We start from the raw sequence: 20678 nt of genomic DNA, 5'->3' as shown, positions 1-20678 counted from the left end.
ATGAATTTTGAATGCAGTTGGGGGAAAAGCAAAAACTAGAAACTTATGAAAACAAATGCTGCCAAATGGTGATAAAACTTTATCTAAATTTGATGACCTCCCCATACCCCCAACCCACCACCCTCCTCCACCCTGCCCTCCTGGAGGGTAAAAAAAAGTAATCATGTTTATGAAAGAAAATACTAACATGCGTGTGTCAAACTGAGTTTTCAGGCAAACACCATGTCACTGTTAACATTAAGACGATCCACATCTGGGTAGCATCATAATTTAACAGACTGAATTAACCCTCCCTTAATTCTAAGGTCATGTTGGCACAAAGCGTAGCAAATGATTACATTTGTTTGAATGCTTTGCTTCTCAGACTGAATTGCATTGGAGACATCATAGTCGGCTTGGAAGAGACCACTTGCCCAATACATGGTCAAATAACATCCAGCAGTGTTTTCTGAAGTGTTGACAAACCTGCCTGCTGTGTTGCACTCACTGCTGCATCTGTGGAAAGACTTGGTGTAGATATGATTGCAGTCCCAGTGGTGCACTATTAGCACATCACATGCACTACATCAATTATTGTGATGATTTGTAAAGTTATATCAGAAGACTTTGGAGTATCATTCCTGGCTCGCGTGACTATGTTGCCATTGGTTGTTGAAAGTATCCTAGGCAGGTTAATTTAAGAACTAGCAGTGGTATACTTCTGTCTCTTGAGCTGGGAGTGACAATTGATATCAAAGATAAAAAAAAAGTTGGTCATCAAAAGTGCATACGAATATGTTCCCCTTTTCGGAATCCCTTCAAAAGTCTCCAGCAGCAGGCTCTAACCATATACCATTAGAAAGGCATGTGCATGCAGGTTTTCACTCCAACCAAACACCATACCAGCTTGATTTCCCTTTCACCGTGGGTTTCCTTAGCACATGTTTGAAAACCATCAAGCTATTTAAAGCAATAGTCTATCCAGGAAAAACTTGATGGTACATGTGGCTGTACATTTGCTGCAATTCATTTCAGAGCCTCCACTCTTTTGAACCTTCTCAGAAACTTTGATCTGCAGTTTTTCGGTTAATTAGATGCAGGTGCTCATCTTTGACCAATTGGACATCTTCTGGTCCTTTCTGCTTCCAATCAATACTCATTCACTCTTGACCCAGTAGGAAGCATTACTTGGTGGTTGTCAGTGCAGACTATCTCTTAGACTCATAACCCTATCTAAGCAGTCCATAAAGAAAAAAAATGCTGTGAAATACCTGGGTATAATACCTGTGTATAAAAGCATAACAAACTTCTTGAAAAGATGCAAATTCCATGACGAAGATCTAAAGTTACTACAGTTCTAGATCTAAAGTATCTAAAGTAACTACTAAGTCACAAGGAGACCAAGAAGAAAAGTCCCACTCTCATGTTTTTTTCCCCCTGCTTTAATAGGCCAAATGTTGTGGAGTGATCATTATTTCATACATGCTGTGTATCATCATAGTTTGAGTTTTCTCAAAATAATATGTATTGTAACGTGGAGCAGATTCTCATCTCATCTCATCATCAGCCACTTCTCCGGGGTCGGGTCGCCGTGGCAGCAAGCTAAGTAGGGCACTCCAGACATCCCTCTCCCCAGCAACGCCCTCCAGCTCCTCCTGGGGGATCCCAGGGCATTCCTAGGCCAGATTGGACATGTAGTCCCTCTAGCGAGTTCTGGGTCTACCCCGGGGTCTCCTCCCAGTTGAACGTGCCCGGACAACCTCCAAAAGAAGGAGCGCAGCAGGCATCCTAATCAGATGCCTGACCCACCTCAACTGGCTCCTTTTGATGCAAAGGAGCAGCGGCTCTACTCCGAGCTCCCTCCGGATGTCCAAGCTCCTCACCCTATCTCTAAGGCTGAGCCCAGACACCCTATGGAGGAAACTCATTTCAGCCACTTGTATCCGCGAGCTCACCCTTTCGGTCACTACCCAAAGCTCATGACCATAGGTGAGGGTTGGAATGAAGATTGACTAGTAAATTGAGAGATTTGTGAGAAATTGTGGAGCAGATTTATTATTATAAATAGCTTAGCTAATAATGATGAATGAACAGTCAATTAACTGTTAAACTTGATATTTATGTGACAGTCAAAGACATCCTTCCCCTTTTTCAGACCCAGCTCACGTTAGCTAGAAGGGCATGGCAGATCATATGTTACTAACCATTTCTCAGGAATATATAAAAATATATTTTCTTTAAATATACCAAAGCAGATAGTGTGCTCTAAATCATATCATGTGCAGAAAAGGAAAATTTGAACCAAAATATGTAAAAGAGAAATGACTGGGCCATATTCTTTCACAGTGGGATAATAGTGTTGACATTGATGAATGCCTCATTTTTCCCTAACCATGTTACTTGGGTCCATAGTTAAAAACTTCTGCACAGGAGATGAGCTTTTGGACATGTCTACACATCATACTTTGTTGATTAGTCAGTGGTAACAATGAGGTAAAAATGTAAGTACGCACTAAAACGGTTCCAAAAAATGTAGTCACTGGGTGGATCTATGTGTGCCGTGAACAAGGCTCATCAATATTCATAGAACACTATACAGTTATATGTGCAGAGAGAGAGAGAGAGAGAGAGAGAGAGAGAGAGAGAGAGAGAGAGAGAGAGAGAGAGAGAGAGAGAGAGAGAGAGAGAGAGAGAGAGAGAGAGAGAAATAAACTTTTAGAGGTATTTTTTGTTTCTGACAATGTTAACTCTGAACATGAACAGCAAATTGCTCTCATATGAGGCTGTGCCTTTCCACATAATTTCATGATATTGACAGTCATCCATTTTGGAGAGACCTCTCATGACCTTGTTGGAAGTCTCTACATGTTGGGCATCTCCCAACATGCAGAATATTCCGTGTATCTGCATAATAAACACTAACAAGCATAAAAAATATTATTAAACAGGCAAAGGTACTGGGAAGATCCACCTTAGAAGATTTCCTCATTCAAAGTAAAACCATGTGTTGTTATCTCCTACAACCAATGGACTTTGACATCTTTGGTTACAATCCTTTTTTGAAATTCTTTGAACTTTTCCATCTGTGCCAGCTTCCTCCTTAGAATGAGCCTGGAATTGAATGCATCTTTTGAAAATAACATTCCTTTGAGGATGATCATAGAGCAACACCATAAATTGAAACGACAATTGTTCTGACAATACGTTTTTGACATAACTCCTGACTTACCATTTGCATTGTGTTAAGGTTTTCCCTACATCTGAAGCATTCAGCCTTCACCTCTGTTTCTTTGAAAAGTTCTGTTCAACACGCTATGCTTTCCCTATGGTTTTCTACTAAAATTTCATTCAAGTAAACAGCATTTTCAGATAATACATTTCAGATGTGCATGCTCTTACCAGTATGCCTTTACAGGGTTGAACTGCCCACCGCATGTGACCTAATATCAAAAACATTTGGACTGAGTGAAAAGTAACATGGTGCCTTGTAAAATAATCAGCCCATACGGTATATTTCTTGTGCAGTCTTTAGAGAAGAACTTCCACCTTAAATGCTGCAATAACAGAAACAAGGGCTAACTAATGAATTCTTGAAATGTCAACTACATTACATGTAAAAGACAGCAATTTTCACAAACCGCAAGTCTTTGTGTTTAACATCAGTGGAGTGAAAATTGTGACCAAACTTAATATTCGGCCAATTTGTTGATGTACACATCTGAAGAAGTTTCATTAAAGGCAGGCCTGAAAGATATTAGGCAAGTCACAGAATTTAATAATTTTGGGCAGTAAATTACCTGGCTAATAGTCGGAAAATTCTACAAGCTGTTCTAAAATTTCTTCACGTGTTGCACAATGCAATGTAGTAACATTTGTTATACAACGTGCCGATCAATCTCTAAACTAAATTGAAGAGTTTTTGTTGTGTGGATAAGAAGGTTGCACAACACAACTGAACCCACTGGCATGCAGATGATAGATATTTCCAGCCCTTAATTAGACAACAAAAAAATGTATGTAAACTGAAGCATGGGGAAATCTTTAAACATGAAATCTTCAAAGATAAAAGCTTTTGGTAATTTACACTTTAATAAGCTCTCTGTCACTGACCAAAGTCTCTAAGGCTACATGAATTCAACTGCTGGATGTAACTGTGATAAATGACTTAATAACTAGAATAATTACTGCCCTAAAATTCCCATATCAATAATGAATCTGTTCCATTGATCTCAAAACACCAAGACCAAAACTCATAATTTATTCGCATCATCCTGGGGCATAATTTCCATTGGCGATGGAGGGGACATGTTGTTTCAGCTCAAAGTTTTTTATTGAAAATCCCAGAACTCCCCATATACCGGACATGTATATATATACATACCAGATATATTATCATGGTAACCTGGTTAAAGCACTTAACATACCTGTAACATCTCCTTTTCTTTAGCTCTGGAACATAAACGCAATCAAATGCTCAATGTAACAATTTCCTCCAACTTCTCCAAGGTGCATGTCAACACCCCACCAATTGTATTGCATTTCACACTAATAATAGGCAGGGCAATTCTGGGAATAAACTTTGAACTTACACATTTAGCATAATGGCACATAGCATTACATCATGCATTGTCTCCACAATCACATTTTTTTTGTTTGTTTGTTTTTTTAAAACTATGAACAGGGAGCAGTCCAACAGTCTTTTGTGAACAGTTTCTTTGTGTATGTACTGTAAATGTGTTTGTGTGTGTGTGAGTGGGCTTTTGTAAGGGCAGCGATGCGCCTACATCCTAGTGCCCATGTTCTCTCAATGCCACCTCAAAGTCACAAGTTCAGTCTTTGTGGTGGCCGTGACAGGCGGCCATTTCATGAGTAGACAGCTTGGCCTGTTGTGCCACTGGGTTTTCCCGGTGTCAGGCACTGTCCTTGCACTGGTGCACTTGGCGTGTGAGGAGGTACCACCTCACTTGGTTCGCCCTGACCTGAGACATTCCTTGTCTCAGCTGAGGTGGTCTTTCCGGTGACATGTCCCTGTTCAGAACCGCTCTGCTCAGGCATTCCCAAGTGCTGTGTATGGGCTGAGCGCTCTGCTACACGCAGATCTACACGGTTGCATCTGTAGAGTGTGCCATCAACATCCACCACGAATGAACGAGAAGTGACTTTCTGGAGGCACTGTCCCAGAATGCTGGATCGGATATTGGGGGGGAAGAAAAAAATATGATCCGATACCTATCTGATAAAAACCATGGGGAAATCTAGCTTAAACCACCGCCTAAATGCTTGTATATTACATCTTCTTCTTCTTCTTCTTCTTCTTCTTCTTTCTGGCTTTCTTCTTCATATTAGCACTTCCCATGCCACACACCTCTGGTGAAGTGGCGCAGCGTGTCAATTGATAACAACAACAGTAGCCAATTAGTCGCCTGTGTATGTGTTGACTACAGGCACGTAGCCAGGTAGGTGGTTTTCGTGTCTGAACCCCCCCCCCCCCCGAAACCCCACGGCCCGTCTGAAATGGCACCAATAATTATTTAGTTATCGTTTTGATTATTTGTCACCGCCCCTCTAGCCTACTCATACACTGCATCTGTCGTGACTGACAGGCGTTAAACCTGTCAGTTAATTTGTTTCCAAACATGATGTATCTTATTGGTCTGTTTCGTAAAACAAATAAAATCACACACTTTTGATTGGCTCAGGGGTCTGACGAGTCAGCTAAGCAATCTGCCACTGGTTATGCTAGCTAAATGGTCGATCTATAGTTTGCTTTTCAAAAGCAATGGAGCCGCCGAAAGCTACCTGTAAATCAGGCAAGAGCAGTAAAGTTAATATTCGTAAAATCAGTGATTTTTCTGTTTCAACGTGTCCCGACTGAAAAAAGAAAAAAAAAGAACATTACAGATGATCTGGTCACTAAAGTTACCGATTTTCCGGAGCAAGTGTTAGCAAACCCACTGCCCTCCTCCTCGGAAACGGAGCCAGAGTTAGCAGACCCGCCCGCCGTCCTCTACCTCGGAAACGTTTTCACACGACTTTGTGGATTATATTGGTGGGAAAATATCAGACGAACAGAGAAGAGAAATATACTCACTGGACTGGACGGCCAATATCGGACAAACATTCCCTACAAAACTAGGAGGTAAACTACGTTTCCAACGTCATTGGATTGACCAGTTTAGCTGGCTAGTGTACTTAACAAGGTCCGACGGTTGTTTTTGTAAGCACTGTGTTGCGTTTGCAGTCAAGCATGTGGGCAAGGGCGGACACAGAAAAGCTGGCAAGCTAATTAATGTCCACTTCTCAGACTGGAAACATGCTTTAGAGACGTTCAAAGACCATGCACAAAAGGCATATCACAAGGATGCATGTTTGAAAGCGGACAATTTCCAAATGGTTCTCAACAATAAAATGGATGCAATTTCACTGAGGCTAGATTCTGAGAGAAAAAAGCGAGTCCAAGAAAACAGAGAAAAGCTCAAAAGCATCATTGCAACGTTGATTTTTTTGCGGTCGCCAAGAACTCGCCCTGAGAGGTGATATTGATTCAGGACCAGTGACATTGAATGAGCCAACTCACAATGACGGAAATTTTCAGGGCTTTACTCAGGTTTAGGGCTACATCTGGCGACACAGTACTGTTACAACACTTGAGTAAATGTGCAGCAAATGCTAGCTACTGCAGTCCTGATGTACAAAATGAAATAATCAGCATATTTGGAGATGTGATAACAAACAAACTGGTGCAGAAAGTAAACTCCGCGCAGTGTTTCGCTGTGTTGGCAGATGAAATGAAAGATGTTTCAGGGCGGGAGCAGCTTTCTGTCTGTATCAGATAGGTGAACCAGCATGACAGCCAATATAGCATCAGAGAGGATTTTTTGTCCTTTGTTGATATCGAGAAGTTAACCGGGGAGGCAATCGCCAATTCAATCGAAAGTCAGTTGACAAATGCGGGCGTTGATTTACAGTTTTTACGTGGCCAGGGATACGACGGCGCATCTGCCATGAGTGTCCGTTTACATGGTGCCCAAGCTAAAATCAAAGAGAAGCACAAGCAAGCAGTTTATGTGCACTGTGCCAGCCACAGTTTGAATTTGGTCCTGAACAAGTGCTGCACTGTACAAATGGTGCGAAATTGCTTTGGAATTGTCTCGGAGATCTGCACTTTTTTCCATGATTGGGCTTTGCGGTCTGCATGCAGTCTGCGACACGAGACGGAGCGTCTTTTACCCGACTGCAAGAAAACGCGACTGACGAAGTTGTGTGAAACGAGATGGGTCGAACACCACGACGCAATATTTACATTCAACGAGCTTTTAGACCCTGTGCGATCCAGCCTGCAGAAAATCAGTGAAACCTTCACAGGAGACACATCTGTCAAAGCCACTCAGCTCTTTAATTCAATTGACAATGCAGAATTCATGCTGTCCATGAATGTGAGTGAGAAGATGCTTGCAAAAACCTACCACCTATCCACCTTCCTTCAGAAGGAAATTTGTGACTTGGTGAGTTGCGTTTCAGCTGCTGATGCTGTTATTAAGCAGGTAGATGAGATGAGGGCTAACTCTGAGATGGAGTTCAGGCAGATTTTCCAAAAGACCTCTTCCCAAGCAGCCAAGAATGGGGTTGAATTTCGACCACGAAGAGGCATGGACTGCAATGAGGATTCATTGAAGGCCTGTGAAAATCACTACCGGCAAAAGCTTTTCATAGTCATGCTTGACTTTTATTCATCACAGATGAAGGAACGCTTCAGCAAACACAGAAATGTGATCTCCAACCTCTGCTCCTTACTGCCATCTAAGGTCAGCATGCTGAATGACAGCTCAGCTCAAGCGCTCTCCAACCTGTATCCTGATGAAGTGTCACCGCATATGGAAGTTGTAAAGTCAGAAATTGACACCTGGCGGGATAAATGGAAAGAGGCAACTTATGTTCCACGAAATGCCATTGAGGCATTAAATGCCTGTAACAGTGAGTTGTTTCCAAGCTTCTTCAAGCTTCTCTGCGTTTTGACCACGCTTCCTGTCACCAGTGCCCATGTCGAGAGAAGTTTTTCCCGTCTGGGAAGGATCAAGGACAAAATGCGCAGTACAATGACGGAAAGACGGCTTAATGGACTGACATTGCTCTCGGAGCACAGAGACATTGTGGTGACGCCGGAAGAGGTACTGGACATCTTTTGCAGACAAAAAAGACGATTGGACCTGCTTTTATAAGGTAAGACCCACTTTTATTTATTAATGCATTGATGATTATCTATGGGCTATTAATACGTTGACATTTACAGTACGGTTGGGTATAAGGCTATAGTATACAGTGTGGGAATTTTATTTACCGGTAGCTTTCGGCAGTGTTGCCCGACCCCCCCCCCCCCCAAAAAACATGTTTCTGGCTACGGGCCTGGTTGACTACCTGTGGAATAGTCATGTCAGTGGTGTGGAATTATTTCAACCTTAAAGAGGAAAAAAATCCAACACCCGAATGCAAAATTTACGATATAAATGTTTCGAGGGGTGGCAGCACTGTTCGTCGGTTTAACGCCACAAACTTAATTAAGCATTTGGAAGAACACCAGGAATTTCCACATGCAACGGCTGCAAAGAAAAGCAAATGCCCCAACCGCAGACATTGATGGAATCAATAAAAGGGCAAGAGAAACTGCACCCAGACAGCAACAAGGCAAAATCGATAAAGGAGTAACTAGTTCCGTTTATTGTCCTGGACGACCAACCCCTTTCGGTGATAGAACCTCGAGCCTCGCTACACTTTGCCCGGTCACCATTATATAACAGGAAATGAGAAGCCCGGTTGCTTGGTGGCAACCAGGCCTGGTGCCGAACTGATGGTACTGACCTGTGGTCTTCAGCGGATCGTCGGTTTACACACACACACACACACACACATACACACTCACACACACACACACACACACACACACACACACACACACACACACACACACACACACACCACCTTACATACATCGCACTGTTATTGTTGTTGGGGTTTTTTCTGTTTTGTTGTTGTTCAGTTACTGCTGTTGCTGCAGTTTTGAGGAGCTGAAACTCAAGAATTTTACTCTCTTATACTTTTATAATGAGACATAACAAATAAAGAATCTTGAATCTTGATTAAGACAATGAAAAGTACCCTCCTTGACACAGTCAACAGACATTTTTAACGATGTGGAATCTGAGCCAATCTGAGCCAGGTTGCAACTCTGCTGGATCCAAAGACAGGTAAGGGGATTTCTGTTAGCCTAACCAGGGGTAGGCAATCTTATCCAGAAAGAGCCGGTGTGGGTGCAGGTCTTTGTTCCGACCAAGCAGTTACACGTCTGTGTCTCCTAATCAAGTTCCTCAGCAAAGACTCTACTGGTTGATTAATGGGATCAGGTGTGTAAGTGCTTGGTCGGAACAAAAACCTGCACCCACACTGGCCTTTTCTGGATAAGATTGCCCACCCCTGTGTGATTTAACGTTGTGTGTGTATGTGTGCATGTGCTTGTATGTGTGCGTGAGAATGAGAGTAACAAATTCCTCACACCTCTGTATGGAATTTCCACTACCATTTCATTATTTTCACAAATCACATATTGAGTATAAGATCAGACAAATAACTTGACATTAAAGAAATTATTGGACTATTAATATATTTTATCACACACTTCACACTTTGAGACTTGGAAAGGAAGTATTAATGGCAGAGGTAGGAAAGATGGAAAGTGTTGAAGACTACACCTGAAACTACAGCCTCCAAGCCAGCAGACAAGACTCCATGGATGGAGGCTGCAGGCACAACTACCAGCTGCCTTGGCAGCGTCTTTGATGAAATCCTGGAGGAAAGCGTGATATTACCTGGTCCTGGGATAACCACAAGTGCACAAATTCAAGTGCAGACCTGCCTCAGCGAGGCAACTATTCCACGATCGGACACTCCCTTGCTTTACTGGAAAGCCAACCAACCTCAACTGCCATCCTTGGCAGCCACGGCAGCTAAATTCTCTGTGCTCCCTGTACAAGTGTAGAGAGTGAGAGGCTGTTTAGCACAGCCTCAGTTATTATTGATGTAAGAAGGAGCAGGCTGATGGCGGAGACAGCTGAAAAGCTAACTACCTAAAGAAGAATATGCCCCTCATGGTTATGTGAGCAAACTTAATATGTTCAAGAGCTTTGCTACAGAGAAATCACATCTGTGAGTTTTATTTTTACAATTGCTAAAAATAAAGCAGCTAGGTCAGTAAGGTCAGATTAAACTGTGTTTGGTGATGTTATGTTATGTATTTGGAATGTTATACATGTTTAAGTTGTGTTTTACAGTGCCATTTGCACATAGCTGTACTGTAAGGGATAGTTTTGTATGTTTTTTACAATGATGAATGCTGCTGTTTAAATTGTTTTGACTTTAAACCTGTTTGTCGCTTTAAGTACTGCAGTACTTGTTTTGCTTTTTTGTTTTTTGTTTTTTGTAGTGTTTGAATAAAGGGTGGCAGTCTTTCATAACCAACTGTTGTGGACTATATACTGGGGAAGTATTTGTTTGTTCTCTATTTGAATGAGATGCTTTTAGGTGGGCAATTGGCTATCATAAGCAAAGTGCTTCCATGTATTTTATTATTATTATTATTATTATTTCACATTTCCTGTTTTACACGCTGTAGAGGCGGGTCTAAACTATGGACCTGAGGCACTATAGGGCAGATGTCACTTGATTGACGGTACTCGTCGTAATATGTGGGCTGTTCTGAGTAGGGCGATCTTCTGGACTGCACTGATGTTGATGTTTACTGGGATACGGGAAACAGCAACATCAGTTATTTTTATTATTATTGTTGTTATTATTATTATTATTTGTACATGCAGGTGGCTAGCATGACAGGAAGATGCAGAGGACAGGAAGAAATGGAAACAGATGATCCGCTGTGGCAGCCCCTAACGGGAGAAGCTGAAAGTACTAGTAGTAATAGTAGTAGTAGTAGTAGTAGTACAAGAGTAAAACAAAACATCGGATTGATATCGATATCGTCAGATAGCCAAAATGGTGGTATCGGTATCGGAAGCGGAAAAGTGGTATTGGGACATCTCTAAACTCAGGTGACCCATCTGTTAAACTCCTGAGGGCTATGGGTGACACAACCATCATTGGCCTTATCTGGGATGGTGATGAGTCTGCATATAGATGAGAGATTGATAAGCTGGCCCCCTGGCGTGACCATGACAACCCGGAGCTGAACATGCTCAGAAGAGTCGAGATGACAGTGGACTTCAGGAGGAGCCTCCCAACACTGCCCCCCCCCTCACACCATACTCAACAACACGGTGTCTATGGTCAAACCTGCAGATTTCTGGATTCCAGAATCTCCCAGGAACTAAGGTGATCCCACATAGACACAATTATCAAAAAGGCCCAGCGGAGGATGTACTTTCTCCGCCAGCTCAAGAAGTTCATCCTGCCTCAGGGACTGCTGATTCAGTTTTACACTGCAATAATCCAGTGTTTCCTCTGCACATCCATCACTGACTGGTTTGGATCGGCCACCAAACAGGACAGAGACAGACCACAATGGACAGTTAAGTGCAGAGAAAGTCATTGACAATTCAATGTTGTTCTGTCCTCGCTAAGTGTTGTCCCCATGAATAGATACTCAGTTATACAAACAGCTAAACACTCTCTTAATCAAGCTCCAAGGAACAGACAGATATGTTGAATTTGGCAGTTTAATTAGGATTAATTTTCTGATTTATTGCTCTGTAGCATCTACTAGAGGGGAAGCATTGTAACAAGTTGGGACCAGGGTGTGATGGGTCTGCAGTGATTTTGCCTGCCCATTTCCTGATTCTGGAGATGTGTAAGTCCTGAATGGAGGGTAGGTTGGTACCAATGATTTTCTCCACAGTCCTGACTGTCCATTGTAGTCTGTTCCTGTCCTGTTTGGTGGCCAGTCCAAACCAGAGAGTGATGGATGTACAGAGAATAGACTGCATTATTGGTGTAGAACTGAATCAGCAGTTCCGGAGGCAGGTTGAATTTCCTGACCTGGCAGAGAAAGTGCATCCTCTTCTGGGCCTTTTTGATGATTGTGTCTGTGTTGGACACCCACCTTAGGTCCTGGGAGATTGTGGATACCAGAAACCTGAAGGTTTCCACAGCAGATACAATGCTGTTGAGTATGGTAAGGGTGGGGGCATGTTAGGGGGCTCCTCCTGAAGTCTACTGTCATCTCCACAGTTTTGAGTATGTTCAGCTGCAGGTTGTTATGATATGACCACACCAGAGGGCCAGCTGTTCAACCTCCCATCTGTATGCAGACTCGTTGCCCTCCCGGATGAGGCCAATGATCATTGTTTCGTCTGCAAACTTCAGGAGTTTAACAGATGGGTCGTCTGAGATGCAGTCATTTGTGCAAAGGGAGAACAGCAGAGGGGAGAGCACACATCCCTGGGTGGCACTAGTGCTGATTGTCTGGGGGCTGGATGTTATTTTCCCCAGCCTCACCGGCTGTCTCCTGTCTGTCAGTAATTTTTTATTCCACTGACAGATGGGGGCTGGTACAGTGAGATGGGTGAGTTTGGAGTGGAGGATATCTGGGACAATGGTATTGCACGCTGAGCTTAAGTCCACAAACAGGACCCTTGCATATGTCCTTGGGGAGTTAGGGTGTTGCAAGATGTAGTGCAGTCCTATGATAACTGCCTCATCCACTGGCCTGTTTGCCCAGTAGGCAAACTGCAAGGGGTCCAGTAGGGGGAAGGAATATCTCTGCTGAATACAGACTAGAAGTCAAGTCAAGTCAATTTTATTTGTTTAGCCCTATATCACAATTTACAAATTTGCTTCAGTGGGCTTAACAGCAACACAACATCCTGTCCTTAGACCCTCTCATTGGATAAGGAACAACTCCCTAAAAAAAAAAACCTTTAACAGGGAGAAAAAATAGGAAGAAACCTCAGGGAGAGCAACAGAGGAGGGATCTCTCTCCCAAGACGGACAGTGTGCAATGGATGTTGTGTTCACGCAATTTACAGAATACAACATTGAAAGAGGATAACAGAATTACAATGGACATACAATTTATGAATAACATGATGCACAGGATGCCAAGCAGTGTCCAGATGCCAACGGAACAGTCCAGGACCCAAGCCATGCGACCAGCATCATGTGAAAAAAAAAACATATGTGAGGCAATGAAGGGCAGGCAGCATCCAAATGGCGACCACCATCACCACAGAGACCTGGGAGGAGAACCGACTGCACATGCACACAAGAGAGACTCACATGACACCATTCAAATACAGAAAAAGAGAAAGGAGAAGACATTCAGAGAGAGAGAAAAGACCTGTTAGAGAAGAGAACAGTTTGCAATAGTCATTAGCCATAATCAGTTAAGTCATCAACTAGTCATAATCTATACTCTGTAATATATACTCGATAATCTCGTCGGCAGAACAGTGGTTGGTAAATTCATTGAGACAGAAAACCAACCCGCCATCCAGTACAGGTTGGGAAGCACTCAACTTAAAGGCAACTAATTGTAAGCTAAGGCAAAAAGATGAGTTTCAAGTTTGGATTTTAAGGACTCAACAGACTCTGATTGTCTGATGGCAGCAGGCAGGTTATTCCACAACAATGGAGCCCGATAGGAAAAGGCACTGCCACCAGCTGACTTCTTTTTAACTTTGGGTACACACAGGAGCCCTGTATTTTGAGAACAAAGAGCTCGAGATGGCATGTAAGGTTTAAGGAGATCAGACAGGTAAGATGGGGCAAGCCCATTTGGGATTTTATAAATCAGCAGAAGCACCTTGTATTCTGATATAACATGGATAGGAAGCCAATGAAGGGAGGCAAAAATTGGTGTAATATGGTCAAATTTCCTAGATTTAGTTGGGATTCTAGCAGCAGCATTCTGAACAATCTGAAGACTTTTAGTACTAGAATGTGGCAGACCTGAAAACAAAACATTACAGTAATCAAGTCTGAAAGAAACAAATGCATGTATTAGAGTCTCTGCATCGGCCATGGAGAGAAAAGACCGAATTTTAGCTATGTTATGTAAGTGAAAAGGGCAGTCTTAATGATTTCTTTAATGTGCTTATCAAAGGAAAGGCTGGGATCAAACGTAACACCAAGATTCTTTGCTGCCACACCTTGTGAAACCACAGAGCTGTCGATTGTTATCGTTACTTGATCAAATTGGTTTCTGTGTCTAGCAGGGCCAATGACCAGCATCTTGGTTTTATCCGAATTTAAAAGCAGAAGGTTAAGTGACACCCAGTTTTTTATAGTAGTCAAGCAGGCCTCTAAGTTAGTCATTTGAGTTTGATCATCAGCCCTTATAGCTTGTTTGCAGTCACGTGATTCTGATGACGCGCGAGATTCAGATGGAGGGCAGGAAGTGAAAAGCAGAATGGACGAAATGGAGCTAGTTTAGCCTGAACTGTGCTAGTTTAGACGAGAGAAAGGTATAAACAGAAAGTAAGATATGTTGGACATGATCCTTATGTATGAAGAGTGATTTTCTTTGACGAAGTGGTCACTGCACACATGCACGTTGTCCGACTCCACTCCTCCTGACCACAAACGACGGTGCGCAAGCCATTTTTTTCCGGCATTTTTGGTCAATTTCTTGCATTTTTCCCCCTCATGAACAACAACTTTTGGTACTCAATAAAAATTCCTTGTGGTTTCTCAATTAATGACGCCAAACAGGCATTTCAAAAGTTGTGATAGTGCTTCCTATGTAGAAAATCACTTCCTGCCCTCCATCTGTAGTTCGCGACATCATATGCAAACAACCTATAGGCACATACAGCTGAGTATCATCAGCATAGCAATGGAAATGTATTCCATAACTGCGTATAATTTGGCCAAGAGGTGAAATATAAAGAGAGAAAAGTAGAGGGCCAAGATCTGAGCCCTGAGGCACACCATATTTAACGTCACAGAATTTTGATATAACATTACTATAGCAGAAGTCCCCAAATCCAAATGGAAGACACCGCCAAATGTGGTTGAGAATGGCAGAGCTAAGATCCTGTGGGACTTCAAGTTCCAGACTGACAAGCAGGTGCTGGCTAACCAACCAGACATTGTGGTGGTTGACAAGGAACAGAGGACAGCAGTAGTGATCGATGTAGCAATACCAAGTGATGACAACATCAGGAAGAAAGAGCATGAGAGAAGCTAGAGAAATACCAAGAGCTGAGGGACGAACTAGATCGGATGTGGAAGGTGAAATCCACAGCAGTCCCAGTGGTAATAGGAGCACTGGGGGCTGTGACCCCCAAACTGGGAGAGTGGCTCCAGCAGATTCCAGGAACAACATCTGAGGTCTCTGTCCAGAAGAGTGCGGTGTCATGGTCTGTGAGCTGGGCTCTCCCGTCCCCTGATTGGTGCTTTAATTCACCTTGCCTGAAGGACCCGGACTGCCCGCCTTCACTCAACCTTCCCTGTCTCCGATTGGCCGGCCGGTTCCTGCGTACCTGCGCCCAATCACCCTGATTGGCCTCCCCTGGGTATATATGTCCCTTGGTTGCTCTGGCGCTTAGTCGATTCGTCTCACACGCTCACTGAGACGCAGAGACTTGTTCGCCAGAGTGCCTTGTCTGTCGTGAGCGTCCCCGCTGTCTATTCCTCCCGTTTGTACCTGCTGTAAAGAAAAATTATATGAGGTGAGGTAGGTCTTTATTTCAAACATAGAAAGCAAATGTTATTTCAAACAAACTAACGTTACATGTTTGAAAGGGAGCCGGAGGAAGTTTCTACTTATAATATCCTGCCCCCTCTCTGATGCTCAATCTATACAATCTCGTTAATAAACTTTGTTTTACACGTCAGAGCATGCCTTACTCGTATACCTTGTCAAGGAGTCGGCAACAAAAAACAAGAATAGTAATGATGGAAATTAAAAAATGGAATAAAAATAAAAATGGTGGAAAAAATTTAATTTTTTGTTTGTGTGTGTAAGCAAAGGAATTAAAGCAATAAAAATACCGAAAACAAGCGAAAAAGAAACCCAGATAATAAAAGCAATAATAACGGTGTTCCGTTAGAAAAAGAACGGTGGCGGCAATAAAATACTGGGGGAAAAAACCCCAACAATAAAAACAATAATGAAGAACAATAATAGCATCCACCAAGACATCAAAAGCAAGGCCTCCTCCTCATCCTTGTGCTGTCAGTATTAGTTAATGTGTACCGTCTCTTTAAGAGTCTTCTGTTCACTGTTGACGTCACCAGCACCACGTTGACAGTACAGGAAGTGCAGTAGTTAACAGAAAACCTGATAAAGTCTCGAGACGTTTTGTTAACGATATCGCTATTCTCTACATCTAGTTCACGCTTTTGGATGCACTGTCGGTATGTTAGTATTCTTAACATAAGTCTAAGTCACATTTGTTAGTCATATTAGTTTGGCTTGATGTAAATATTTTGTATTTTATTGTATGAGTTCATATTACATGTGCCGTTTTTAGCTAATGCTAACGCTAGCGAATTAATTGGTTGTGATAATCCGTTGTCATCAGTTTAGCCAAAATACTCACCTTAGTTGGACAATAATAATGTGTATGCTAGAAATTGCATAGCAGTAACACACTTGAAACTCAAATGTGATTTGATAGTCATTTTTATTGATGTATTGAACTTCGTATACTTGTGTTGTATCTCGTAGTTTTACCCTACTTCAAGTCAACCATTAAACGGAGTGGAACTAAGCACCTTCTTCAGCGTGGTGATTGGGGGAGGAGTTGTTTATGCAGGGCGTACACCTGTCGCCATCTTACAATGTTATATTGCAAACATTCCCAAATCTTCCTTGAATAGTACACATGGCCATTGAAACTCTAGTTAACTGTCACGTCCATATTTGCATATGAAACTGGTCGTTGGTTTTGGTCGTTATGCAACTGTATTGTTTATAAAGGTGGGGATACCTGCAGTCAGTTTAGACTGAAGAACTCACTTAGATGAGCGATGAAATGTATCTGTCAATAAACGTTGTATCCAGATGAATTGATTCAACCTTCTTTGATTTCATATGCATATATGGGCGAGTTACAATGGCCATGTGTACTATTCACAGAGGATTTGGGAATGTTTGCAATCACAGCAGTCACAGTAACCTGCTAACCTGTCATTTTTTCACATCCTCCCTGGTGAACTTGACGTGATTGTCCATCGAGTTAATGTGCATTATGGGTTGTGTAACGGACTCTCGGTAATGTCTTCAATAAGTTAAAATGACTAAATAGTAGTTTCTGTAATGAATGAAAGGTCACGTGTTTAACTTGACCTACTCACGGATGTACGTGCAGTGCGTGTGACGTATACAGGAAGTTAGAAGCGCATGTTATGAAGGTTGTATGTCGGATGAACACTAGTAAAAGCTACACAGTTAAGAACCTACGAAGTCGGCTCGTTCTTGAATTATTCTTATGTCAGTAAGACAAGGCGTCTACGGACATTACATGGTGTCAGAATAGTCTGTGTATCTGAACACGAGCGGTCATGCCGAAGTTTAATCCGCCGAGTGAATTCAAGTTTGACTGCCCCGTTGAATGGCCGCAGTGGAAACAACGGTTTTCGCGCTTCAGGCTCGCGACAAAGCTGGATAAAGACGATGGGGAAATTCAAGTGAGTTCGCTGATTTATGCAATGGGCGGCGAGGCTGAAAAGATATTCAGCTCGTTTGACTTCGCGGCGGAGGGTGATAAAGTGGACTATGATATCGTACTGAAAAAGTTCGACGGCTACTTTATTCCCCGCCGTAACATCATACATGAGAGGGCGTGCTTCTATCAACGTAGCCAGCAGCCAGGAGAGACAGCGGAGATGTACATCCGGACATTGTATGAGCTGTCTGAACACTGTGAGTTTGGGGACAAGAGGGATGAACATATCAGAGATCGTCTGGTAGTGGGCATAAAAGATAAGGTGCTCTCCCGTCAGTTCCAGCTCACAGCGGACCTTACTCTGGTGAAAGTCATTGAACAAGTGCGCCAGGCGGAGGCAATAACAAAGCAGCTCAGCCTCCAAGCTAACCAACCAGAGGCCCAGCTGGCTAACGTCAATGTTGTCCGATGGCGGGACGAACGCCAAAACAAAAAGGGCGGACAGCGTCATGGTGGCGGCAGTCCGGCAACCAACAAAGTAGATGAATGCGGGAGGTGCGGCAAGACGCAGCACACCGATGAGCGGAAGTGTCCTGCAACGAACAGTAAGTGCAACAAGTGTCATAAAAAGGGACATTGGGAGCGTGTATGTCACTCTAATGCGGTGAGAGAAGTCACTGAAGAGGTTAAACAGCTGTACTTTCTGGGAGAAGTTGGCAAAGAGAGCAGTCAGGAAGATTGGACTGTTAGTTTAACAATAAGTGATGTACCAATAACCTTTAAAATTGACACGGGGGCTGACGCTACTGTTATCAACCAAGGGACATTTAAAAAGCTGAAGCCAAACATAAAACTGGGACCTCCTGACACATGCTTCATAAGCCCAGGTGGAAACATCAGCTGCATAGGACAGTTTCAAGCCACAACCAACTACAAGGAGAAACAATACTCCTTTCCAGTGTATGTGATCAAGGGGAGAGGCAGCTGTCTGCTGAGTCGTCCAGAGGCAGTGGAGATGGGTCTAGTGAAGCGGATGAATGAGGTCAGTGGAGTTTTCGGTTCAAGTGGACTGCTGAAAACAGACCCAGTGAAAATAGCTCTGGTGGAGGGTGCCCAGCCATACGCGGTGCATACAGCCAGACGGATACCGCTGCCACTTGTACCACTGGTTAAGAAAGAACTGCAGCGCATGGAAAATGAGGGCATTATTGAAAAAGTGACTCAGCCCACAGAATGGTGCGCCGCTATGGTGCCGGTGCTGAAACCGAACAAGAAAGAGGTTCGCTGCTGCGCTGACCTCAGGAGGCTGAATCGAGCAGTGAAACGTGAGAAATACGTGCTGCCCACTATGGAGGAAATAATGCCAAGGCTCACAGGGTCAAAGTTCTTCACAACGTTGGATGCAGCAAGTGGGTTTTACCAGATCCGCTTGCATGAAGACAGCAGGGGGCTCACCACTTTCATCACCCCATTTGGGAGGTATGCTTTCTGCCGCCTTCCATTTGGTATAACGAGTGCTCCAGAGATTTTCCAGAGAAAGATGGCGGAAACTCTGACTGGGCTAGAGGGCACAGAGGTGTACATGGATGACATCCTTATACATGGAGAGACTGAGGAAATCCATGACCGGCGCCTAGCAGAGGCGCTGGGGGTCATTGAAACAGCAGGTCTCAAACTGAACCAAGCGAAATGCAAGTTCAAACAGAAACAAGTCCGCTTCCTTGGTCATATCATCAACGAGGCAGGCATCAGACCTGACCCGGACAAAGTGGCCGGAATAGAGAACTTTCCTCAGCCCCAGAACGTGACGGAACTCAAGAGGTTCCTCGGGATGGTGAACTATTTGGCAAAATACGTCCCAGAGCTGTCCACTGTAGGTCAGCCGCTTTATGGACTGCTTAAAGCAACGACAGAGTGGCTGTGGGGACCTGCACAGAACACAGCATTCCAAGACCTTAAAGCAGCACTCGCCACCGCCCCGGTACTCACCTTTTATGACGCCACTAAGGCTACGGTGGTGTCAGCAGATGCCAGCAGCTACGGGCTGGGAGGCGTTCTGCTCCAGCAGCACGGGGAACACTGGAAGCCCGTGGCCTACTGCTCCCGACGGCTGAGTGACGCAGAGACAAGGTACGCACAGATCGAGAAAGAGTGCTTAGCCAGCGTCTGGGCATGTGAAAGGTTCGAGAAGTACTTGTTTGGGCTTGACAATTTCAGACTTGTCACCGATCATAAACCACTAGTGCCTCTCATGAACAGCAAAGACTTGGATAATGTGCCCATTAGGTGCTAGAGACTGTTAATGAGGCTGATGCGTTTCAATGCAGTGGCTGAATACGCACCAGGCAAAACTTTAGCTGTGGCTGATGCACTCTCCAGAGGCCCAGAGCAGCGCTACGGAGATGGTGCTTCTCATGATGATGTTGCAGCGCACATTGATGCCATCGTGTGCCAGGTGCCTGCCACACCTCAAAGGATGCAGGAGATAAAACAGAGCACGGATGGGGATCTGCAGCTCCAGACAGTGTTGGGCTTCATCAGACACGGCTGGCCTGAGTATGTCGATAAAGTGCCGGAGACAGTCAGAGACTTTTATCAGGTGAGAGGGGAGTTATCTGCGGTAGATGGTTTAGTCATCAGAGGCAGTCGTATCGTCATTCCCACAGAGATGAGGGAGGTGATCTTAGACAGAATACACGACGGGCACCAGGGGATAGTTAAGTGCAGAGAGAGAGCTAGCCAGTCAGTGTGGTGGCCCAAAATGACAGAGCACATTACAACAAAGATACAGCAATGTCAATTCTGCAGAGAACACAAGAACACACAGAGAAAAGAGCCTTTAATGTCAAGTGAGCTCCCATCCAGACCATGGCAGAAAGTTGGCATAGACCTGTGTGAGTACAAAAAGCAAAACTACTTGATAGTGTCTGACTATTATTCCAGGTTTTTGGAGATCCTAAATCTACCAACAACTACTAGCAGTCAGGTTGTAGCTAGGCTGAAGGCTACATTTGCACGTTTTGGTATCCCTGAAATTGTAGTTAGCGATAATGGGCCACAGCTAGTTTCAGAAGAGATGAGGAG

Source organism: Lampris incognitus, chromosome 7, assembly GCF_029633865.1.
Source record: "Lampris incognitus isolate fLamInc1 chromosome 7, fLamInc1.hap2, whole genome shotgun sequence".
Taxonomy (NCBI): domain Eukaryota; kingdom Metazoa; phylum Chordata; class Actinopteri; order Lampriformes; family Lampridae; genus Lampris; species Lampris incognitus.
The sequence above is the reverse complement of the archived record's forward strand: the minus strand, read 5'-3'. Positions refer to the sequence as shown.